Genomic DNA, 10,744 nt, shown 5'->3' on the forward strand with positions numbered 1-10,744 from the left:
TTGACGTTCCTGAGCTGCTTTAAGGCACTTTTTCACCACATCTATCTTTTCTACTGTTTCCTGAACTAACTCGGGTCCTTCTAATTGTCTCATACCCTCAACATCCCAACAAACTGGACTTCTATGAGGTCTCCCATAAAGTGCTTCATAGGGTGCCATACCAATACTACTGTGGAAGCTATTGTTATACGCAAATTCAATCAACGGCAAGTACATGTCCCAATCGCCCTGAAAGTTAAGTACACAAGCTCGCATCATGTCCTTCAAAGTTTGAATGGTCCTTTCTGACTGTCCATCCGTTTGAGGATGAAAAGCAGTACTGAAATTTAGCTTTGTTCCCATAGCTAACTGCAAACTACCTCAAAATCTAGAGGTGAATCGGGGATCTCTGTCTGACACAATAGAGACAGGTATGCCATGTAGTCTCACTATCTCAGCAACATACATCTTGGCCAATTTTTCCATTGGACCAGTCTTCCGCATCGGCAAGAAGTGAGCAGACTTTGTCAATCGATCCACAATTATCCAGATACTGTCATGCTTCCTTATAGTCCTTGGTAACCCAACTACAAAGTCCATAGTAATCCGCTCCCACTTCCATTCTGGAATAGTTAAAGGCTTTAACTTCCCAGCAGGAGCCTGATGTTCTATCTTGACCTGTTGACAAGTCAAACACTTGGAAACAAATTCAGCTACATCTTTCTTTAAAGTAGGCCACAAATAATAGGGTCTTAAATTCCTATACATCTTAGTCGTACCAGGATGCATGGTATAAGGGGCATTGTGTCCTTCCTTCATAATCTCAAGTCTCAAATTATCCACATCTGGCACGCATATTCGATTTCCCATCACCATTAACCCATTTTCCTCAATTGTAATGTCGGGTCTCTTGCCTTGTTCCACTCTCCCATACATTTTCTGTAAGAATGGATCTTGCATCTGTGTCAATCTAATTCTCTCCCTCAAGTCTGGTTTCAGCTGTAAGGTAGCCATAAGTCCGGTCACCTCATCAACTCTCAACTGTACATCCATGGATCGCATCTCCACTAAAGGATTCATGTTAGACAACATGCCAAAATTCCTTCTACTCAAGGCATCTGCAACCACATTAGCCTTTCCTGGGTGATAATCTATCGTGCAGTCATAGTCTTTTAACAGTTCAATCCATCTTCTCTGTCTCAAATTCAGCTCCCTCTGAGTGAGAATATATTTCAAACTCTTATGATCGGTGAGAATCTGAAACGTCTCCCCATACAAATAGTGTCTCCATATCTTTAAGGCATGAACTATTGCTGCTAACTCCAAATCATGTGTAGGGTAATTCTTCTCATGAGGCCTCAATTGCCTAGAAGCATAAGCTATCACCTTCCCATTTTGCATTAGAACACATCCCAACCCTTGACCTGAAGCATCTGTGTACACAACAAATCCCCCACCCTCAGATGGTAACACAAGAACTGGATTTGATGTCAATCGCTTTTTCAGTTCATCAAAACTCTCTTGACACTTCTCATTCCACTGAAATGTAGCTCCCTTTTTCAGTAATTTAGTTAAAGGTGCCGCAATTAACGAAAATCCTTCGACAAATCTTCTGTAGTAACCAGCCAAACCAAGAAAACTTCTCACCTCTGTCACATTTTTGGGTGCTTCCCACTCCATAACTGCCTTTACCTTTGAAGGATCAGGCCTAACACCTTCACCAGATACCACGTGGCCCAAGAATACCACTTGGTCCATCCAAAACTCACACTTACTAAGCTTAGCATACATCTGTTGTTCTTTCAGAATTTGCAACACTATCCTCAAATGTTGCTCATGTTCTTCTGTTGTTCGCGAGTAAACTAGTATATCATCAATGAAAACGACAACAAAATGGTCTAAATATGGCTGGAAGGTCTTATTCATCATCGCCATAAAAGCTGCAGGTGCATTTGTAAGTCCAAATGGCATTACAAGAAATTCAAAGTGACCATACCTTGTGCGAAAAGCAGTTTTTGGAATATCAGAATCTGCCACCCTCAACTGCCAATAGCCTGATCTTAGGTCAATCTTAGAGAAGCAGCGTGCTCCCTTCAACTGATCAAGAAGATCATCAATTCGGGGTAAAGGATACTTGTTTTTAATTGTTACCCGGTTTAACTGCCTATAATCAATGCATAACCTCATGCTTCCATCTTTCTTCTTAACAAACAAGACAGGTGCACCCCAAGGCGAAGTGCTAGGTCTCACAAATCCTTTCTCCAATAACTCCTCCAATTGCTTCTTCAACTCATGAAGCTCAACTGGTGCCATTCGGTACGGTGCAATGGATATTGGAGGGACTCCTGGTATGGTCTCAATAGTGAAGTCTACCTCCCTATTAGGTGGTAGTCCAGGAAGATTATCTAAGAATACTTCAGGAAACTCCCTCACTATAGGGATAGGTTTTAATTTTGTACCCTCAACGCTCGTATCAATAATGTGTGCCAAAAAGGCCTCATTCCCCTCTCTAATCCACCGAAAAGCCTGAATTGCTGACACTAAACACGAAGGCACTATTGACCTTTCTCCCACAAATAACACCCTATTATCCTCATCCATACCCAATGTTACTTCTTTAGTATAGCAATCAACTACTACCCTATAATGTGACAACCAATCCATGCCCAAGATCACATCAAACTCATTAAAATCTAAAATAGTTAAATTAACTGGAAATTCTTTCTGACTCACTTTTATAGGACAATTCTTTACAACATTATTCACTACTACACTATCCCCAGTTGGCATTTGTACCCTCAAATCATAACCTAGAGGCTCTACCTTCCTAGACACTTTTAAAGTAAATGTAGATGTCATGTATGAATGGGTTGACCCAGGGTCTATTAGTACAAAAGCAGGAGTATCAAATATAGTAATCGTACCAGATATCACATCAGATGCAGTTGGTGCTTCATTTCTGGTCATGTTAAAAACTCTTGGATTAGGTTGTGTTTGAGTCCGAGCACCTGTTATGGCATTTTGTCCACCACCAGTATTTGATCCACGACCTCTACCTCGACCTCTACCAGCTCCGGTTGTGTTGTCTACTGTGTTGCCTCTTCCTACAACCTGAGATAAAGCCAATCTACCAGCCCCCGTGGCATGTGGACACTCATTTTTATAATGGCCCAACTCACCGCATCCAAAGCATGTAATCTTCCGAGTTCCCCAACACTCTCCCCTATGATGTCTTCCACAAGTATCACAAGCAGGAGTGGAATCTGACCTTGAACTTCCACTAAAAGAACTCCCTGATCCCATACCAAATCCTCTGTTGCTCCCCACAGATGGTGAGCTATAGGTGCTCTGTCCACCTAAACCCCGACCAGCACTCATAGATCTGCTACCCCCAAATCTACCTCCTCCTCTATAGCTACTACTAGTCTGAGAAAAATTGCTCCTTCCACTAGAAAAGGACTGTGAACTACCCTTTTTGTTTGATCGGATCTTCTCCCCTTGACCCTCAGATCTAGCCCTCTTAGCTGCCAAAACTTGCTTCTTCTTATTAAGAGCCTTCTGATATCAGGGATTAGACCCTTCTTAAATCTATTACAACGGTCATCTTCAGACACAACAAATGGCGCATATTTGGCCAATGCAGCAAAACGACTCTCATACTCTGCTACCGTCATCTCATTCTGTTTTAGAGTTAAAAACTCCATTTGTTTCTCATCACGGTATGTCTAAGAACAATACTTGTCATTGAATTCCCTCTTGAAGTCATCCCAAGTGATCACTTGATCGCCTCTAGCCCTCTTCACTGATTTCCACCAGACAAGTGCATCACCCGCTAGAAGAGTTACAGTATATCTCACTTTATTCTCAAGAGGACATTCAATTGAACCTAGTACATCCTCAACCTTTTCAAGCCAAAGATCTGCTTGCTCGGGGTCTAATGTCCCTTTGAAGGTCTCAGCTCCAAGCCTTCTGATCCCCTCTAGGTTTCTATCAAAAGTTGGAGCATGTGGGGGACACTACACCATAGATGGTCTGTTGCAACACCAAGCAAGTGTTGACTAAAGTCGTTATTGTGTTGCTAAATAATTTTTGGCAACCGTTTTTGTCAGAAAAGAGAGTTGCTTTTTCGCACGTTGCTAAAGATGTCTTAAGCAACATTTTTTCACATTTTTAGCAACATCGATACAAATGTTGCTACTCGTATTTGTGGCAACACTTTCCTATCCTATAGCAACTTAAATGAAAGTGTTGCCTATATCATAGAAGTGGTAACACTATTATCGAATAAAATTATAAGCAACACTTTTGAACTTTCTTGCAACAAGTTTTAATGCAACATTGTTTTTTAGTTGCAACTCTTTTTATATAGAATTGCAATACTTTTTTATTTAACATTTTTTTGTTTCAAGCAACTCTTTCGTATACAATTTGCAACATTTTTTAATGTAACACTTTTTAAGCAACTCTTTAATTTAACACTTTTTAATTTAACATTTTTTTAGCAACTTTTTTATATTATGTTCATAGCTTTTGTTTGAAATTCTAACGATTTTTAATGTAACACTATAATATATGCAACATAATCTTTAACTTGTGCAACACTAAAAAAATTAAAAGGAATTTTTGAATTTAAATAATAGCATAAAAAAACCCTTAATTGCAATTACAAATCCATAATAGGCCAATATATTAACAATAAAATTTAAAATTCTCAAATGATCCAAAACACATAATAAAAAGTATAATAAAGTCATAATAATGTAACCTATCCTTCAAATTCCTTAGAAAAGACAGTAGCATTCTCATTTTCATTTGAAATGCCACCATATATATCCTCAATATCAATGTTGAGATTGGGATTAACTTCTACCATTTTGTTTATGATATATATTAGAAGCCCTATTGCAGAAGTTGGAAGACAACAGAATTTGCTCTGCTATTCCATGGACATTTGCCACCAGCTTCCAAAGTAACCTCTTCACAAATGGATTTCTGAACCCAAAAACCGCACATCTGAGAAATAAGAAACTTCACTTAGCACAATGACATTGTTCTTTCAATTCAAATACAATACTCTTTTGAAACTGATCATATGAGAAAATAACAGTTTATAATACAATAAGAATTAAGTGAGCATCCTGCTTGCAATTAAAGCGAGCAGCTAAAATAGGCTAAATAACTGAAATCAATCGAATATGAAATCCATAGGTTGCTTTCACTCCATGATTCCTTAATGTACCCTTGTTCCCATTTCAGAAACAAACTTGGATATTAAAAAAGGATGTAATTACTTGGTTATATGAACCTTGCAGCACAAGGATAATATACAAAAAAAGATGGAGATATGTATCCAACATTTATACCAAACTCCTTGCACTTAGCCAAGTGCATCAAGACATGATTATATAGGTAACGCTTAGCTAACAAATAACCATAAAAAAACATGCATCATAAAGGTAGCATTTGAGCTTTTAAAATTCAGAGCCACTTATATATTTATGAACTGGTTGGAATCATGGTCAATATAGTTGGTATATTATGCCGTTAACATATTCAATGTTTACTAAATGAAAGTACCAGGAGATCAATAAGGGTAAGTATTAAAGGGCCATTATGATGATTAGATGACTGAACCGTTTGAAAAACAAAATGCATAACAGCCTCTCATATAAGAATCACCAAGCACATAATTCAAGTCTATCTAGTAACTTTGGCATAGTTTCATTGTTTAGAAGTTGTTGTTGAAGAACTAAAATGCTAGGCAATGGACTTGTTGCAATTATCAGGCATACAGACTATTGGACGATTCAAGCTAGCACTAATTTTTCTACAAAAGCAACCGTAAAGGCTACCAAGCCCTTGACATAAAGATCTCTCTGGATTTTACCATGAATTAGCACATGAATAAGGTCAATAACTAAAGCAACAGTAAAGGCTACCAAGCCCTTAACACATTATCTAATATGTATGTCCATATATGGCCAAGTAGCACAAGAAAGCCTTGTGTCAATCTTTGTAAAAACTAAACCAAGTACTAAAAAGAAAAAAAATCCCTTGGGGCTTTTCTGACCTGAACTGTAAATTGCAGAGACATTAGTTTTAACACCAAAATAATGTTTGGATTTCCAGCCCACCTCATTACCGGTTCCATGACTAAATCCTTCTCATTCGTTTCGTAGACTTTCATACCTGTGCAATTTCAATGTAGACCACATTAATAATATACAATAAAATATAACTTCAAAATTTTGTTCACATAAGTGTTAATTTTGTGGCATGCCCTCAAGGGGCACCTGATTACCTGGACCATCTCCTTGCCCTGGATCCTGTGGTAATTTGTAGAAAAAACAAAGGATAAGAAGGAGTAGAAATTAATTGTAAATTACTCCCAGAAAATCAAATCTTTATAGGAAAATCAATTGTGAATCTTCAGTGAACCCTTAAATCTTTGTAAAATGAGAGAAAAAGATAGCTAAGGACAGATGATGAAATTGAGAGAGTAGAATGTCTTCTTAAACGATCTGTGGACTATCTGATGCTGCAGTTTTGCTTTTGGAATCAAGTCTCCACTTCCGCTAGTAGCTACCACGAGTAATGAGTGCCTTAAGGCCAACAAACCAAACTTCTGCTTCATCCTTGTCTTTACACATCTGTATAGTGTCAAAACAAGAGAAATTACATCTTGGTGGACATGCTAATGTGATATAATTTCTGGACACAAGTACTATGTTGCACAAAATTTCATTGAAAAGAAAGACATACCAAATAAACAAAAAGATACTCAAGCATATTACTGTTAAAAATGATTTTATCAATGTAAAGAAATTGCAGAGGGTGTAAACTCACCAAGTCAAGTGACCTGTCACTGTATATAAGAGAAAATGATTGGTATTATTTTTCTGGCCGAGGATAACATTGAAATATTGCCTGAAAGATGATATTATATTGACGTTAGAGTTGAAGAAGAAATACCTAAGCCAAGAGAAGATAAGATGTCTACAAATCTAACAGAAGCACAAGTAAAATGCAACTAAATGCAACTAACATATACCTCTTCGTTTATAAATCCATTAAGAAAAGCACATTTGACATCCATTTGATATAGTTTAAAGTTCATGAAACTAGCATATGCACATAATATTCGTATAGCCTCTAACCTAGCAACGGGAGCAAAGGTTTCACTATAGTCAATGCCCTCTTGCTGACTATAGCCTTGGGCAACAAGTCGAGCTTTGTTCCTGACTACATTTCCTTGCTCATCTAGCTTATTTCTAAAGACCCACTTAGTTCCTATGGTCTTTTGATTCCTAGGTTTTGGTACTAAGTCACATACCTCATTTCTTTTGAATTGATCAAGCTCTTCTTGCATAGCATTGATCCAGTGTTCATCATGCTCAGCTTCTGAAAAGTTCTTGGGCTCATGAACTAAGACGAATGCAACATTGCTGAGATATTTCCTAAGTTGATCTATTGTCATCAGCTTGTTTTCAGCAGCATCAAGAATGGACTTCTCCGAATGTCCTCTTGGAATTTTGATTTCTTTGGGTAATGTAGAGTTGTCTGGAATAGGTATTTCTACAATATCTGCAGGAGTAGATTGGTCAGCAAAGGTAATTTCGGGTTTGTGTTTACCTTTGGTCAGCTCCTGTGTTAATGACTCAGCGGCTCCATTTTGGTCAGTGGAAGCTGAGCTTGGGTCATCTTCAGCGGACTGAGTTGTCTTTCCTGCAGGGTCAGTTTCATCGAACTCGATATGGACAGAATCTTCTACAACTTGAGTTCGTTTATTATACACCCTATATGTTTTACTTTTAGTTGAGTACCCTAAAAAGATCGCTTCGCCAGCTTTAGCATCAAATGTAGCAAGGTTATCTTTTGTGTTGAGTATAAAACATTTACACCCAAAGGCACGAAAGTAGCCAATGTTGGGCTTTCGTCCTTTCCAAAGTTCATAAGGGGTTTTCTTGAGTATAGGTCTAACTAAAGCCCTATTCAGTATATAGCATGCTGTGTGGACAACTTCACCCTAGAAATACTTTGGGAGCTTATTTTCACTCAGCATTGTCCTAGCAATTTCAACTATTGTTCTGTTCTTCCTTTCAACCACCCCATTTTGTTGAGGAGTTCTAGGAGCAGAAAAATTATGGTCAATGCAATTGACTTCACAGAATTCGTCAAACTGTTGGTTTTTGAATTCTCCGCCATTATCAATTATAATATGAGCTGCTCTTAGGTCTTTGTAATTTTCAAGCTTTTTAATCAATGTTGTGAACATCTCAAATGTTTCATCCTTGCTACTCAGCAAGATGATCCAAGTATACCGAGAGAAATCATCTACAATAACTAAGGAAAATTTCTTACCTCCCAAGCTGAGTGGCTGGACAGGTCCGAAATGATCCAAATGTAGTAATTCCAATGGACACTTGGTTGAGACAACGTTTTTACTTTGAAAAGACTTTTTCGTTTGTTTACCTTGCTGACAAGCATTACATAATTGATCTTTTTCAAATTTAAGTTTGGGCAATCCCTCAACTAATTGCTTTCTTGCTAATTTGGCAAGGAGGTCCATGCTCACATGACCAAGTCTCCTATGCCATAGCCAGGAGTTATCCTCCTTTGACACTAAGCATATATTTTTAGAAAACTGTTTTTCTAAACTCAACATGTATACATTGTCAACACGAGGGGCAGTTAAAATCAAATCGTTTGTTTTTCCCTCGAGTATCCAACATTGGGTAGCATCAAATACAACCTTTCTACTGCTGTCACACAGCTGAGCTACACTCAATAGGTTATATTTGAGAACTTTAACTAAATAGACTGACTCAATAGTAGGGTTACCTCCGATGATACCTGCTCCTACTATCTTACCCTTTTTATAGTCTCCAAAGCTTGCACTTCCAGCTCGTTTACGCTCAAGTGTGATGAATTGAGTTTCATCACCAGTCATATGCCTCGAGCATGCGCTGTCAATATAACAAAGCTTTGACTTCTCCACGCATCTCAGGCTCACCTGCAATTTAGACTATTCATCTTTAGGTACCCAATTCTTTTTGGGTCCTCGTTGGTTAGCATGAACAGGTGAAGCATCATATTTTATCTTGTGACGACATACTTTTATAGTATGGCTAGTTTTGCCACAGAAGTCACAATGAGTTACCCTTTGAGTGTACTTCCTCTGTTGGTCAGCATGATGATGCTGAGCATACCAACATACTTTTATGGTGTGTCCCCTTTTTCCACAACAATTACACTGACTGTTCTGATGAGTGTACTGTCTATGCTGACCAGTACCTTGATACTCAGTATGGGGATAGAACCCTTTCTTAGCCGATTTACTCAGCTGGTTCTGTATAGTTGTGATGTCCTTTCTAAGTTTCTTTGACTCAGTTTGGACTTCCGAGACAAAACCATGCATGAATTTTAGGTTTTCATCTTGCCTGGTGTTGTCTTGGAGAAGATATCTGAGGTCACTCAGTTTGACCTCTTCAATCTCATCACAGCGTCTGTTGAGTGCCTTTATTTTCTTGTTACACTTTTTAGTCAGTGTATATAGATCACTCAGGGCGTTAATCATTTCGTTTCTAAGCAAGAGTAGAGACGTTACCTCATTGGAGTGTTCCTCCTGTTCAGATTCTTCTGAGAGGTCAGCTTGCTCAGATTGGCTTTGGTCAGCAGCATCGTCAGCCATGAAGCATATATTTGCTGTCTCATTTGCATCAGCTTCTGATGAGGTTGACTCATCACTGTCACTCCATGTGGCTACTATTGCCTTTTTGCTTCCCTTCTTTTCTTTCTTTAAGTTAGGGCAGCTTGACTTAATGTGCCCAGTTTGATGGCATTCGAAGCATGTGACAGGCTTTGAGCTGTCCCTTTTGTATCTGCCATCGCTAGACTCAGCTCTGTATTTGTCGCTTCTTTTGAATGGCCTCTTGCTGTTATTGTCACTTTTTCTGAACAGCTTTTTCATTTTTCTTATGAACATGGCCATTTCCTCATCATCTGATGAGTCAGCTTCGGTCGAGTCAGCTTTCATGACAAGAGATTTTTGCTTCTTGTCTTCTGACTTTTCTTTTGCTTCGAAGTTTTTCATAGAGATCTCATGAGTCAGCAGAGATCCGATCAGCTCGTCGTACTTATATGTCGTCAGGTCCTGAGCTTCTTCCACAACTGTCTTCTTAGCTTGCCAGCTTTTGGGAAGACTTCTCAAAATCTTCTTCACCTGCTCTTCTTCCGTGAAGTTCTTGCCGAGTCGTTTTAGCTCATTTATAATATTTGTGAACCTTGAGTTCATCTCCGAGATGTCTTCATTTTCATTCATCTCGAACAGCTCGTATAACCTCATATGCTGGTTCACTTTAGACTCTTTGACCTTGCTTGTGCCTTCATAGGTCACCTCCAGCTTTTTTTCATATTTCCTGTGCTGACTCGCAACCTGAAATTTTATTGTACTCTACAGCATCTAGAGCACAGTGAAGCATATTGATAGCCGAAGCATTATTTTGTAGCTTTCTAAGGTCATCCTCTGACCATTCAGTTTCGCTCTTAGCGACTTTCTCATTATTTAACATTTTGAAAGGCACAAATAGGCCTTGAACTATTGCAAGCCACGCACTCATGTTTGCGGCTTGGATAAAGTTTTTCATCCTATTCTTCCAGAATGTATAATTTGATCTGAAGAACAAGGGAGGCCGACTAATTGATAATCCCTCAGGGAGTATCTGTGTTGTTTGGTTTCCAGGAAGGAAACGAGTGCTGTTCTCAG

At 38.6% G+C, this 10,744-nt stretch overlaps 1 long non-coding RNA gene across 1 annotated transcript; it reads right to left on the reverse strand.

Moving 5' to 3' along the window:
• Nucleotides 1-4,890: 4,890 nt before the first annotated feature.
• LOC136230841 (uncharacterized) lies at nt 4,891-6,876 on the reverse strand. The gene is made up of 4 exons (XR_010689547.1): nt 6,826-6,876; nt 6,281-6,629; nt 6,050-6,168; nt 4,891-4,992 (listed from the first exon to the last, which is right to left on the reverse strand). It is a non-coding gene; the product is annotated as an uncharacterized lncRNA (long non-coding RNA).
• Nucleotides 6,877-10,744: the final 3,868 nt, after the last annotated feature.

Source organism: Euphorbia lathyris, chromosome 5 (assembly GCF_963576675.1).
Source record: "Euphorbia lathyris chromosome 5, ddEupLath1.1, whole genome shotgun sequence".
Lineage (NCBI taxonomy): Eukaryota > Viridiplantae > Streptophyta > Magnoliopsida > Malpighiales > Euphorbiaceae > Euphorbia > Euphorbia lathyris.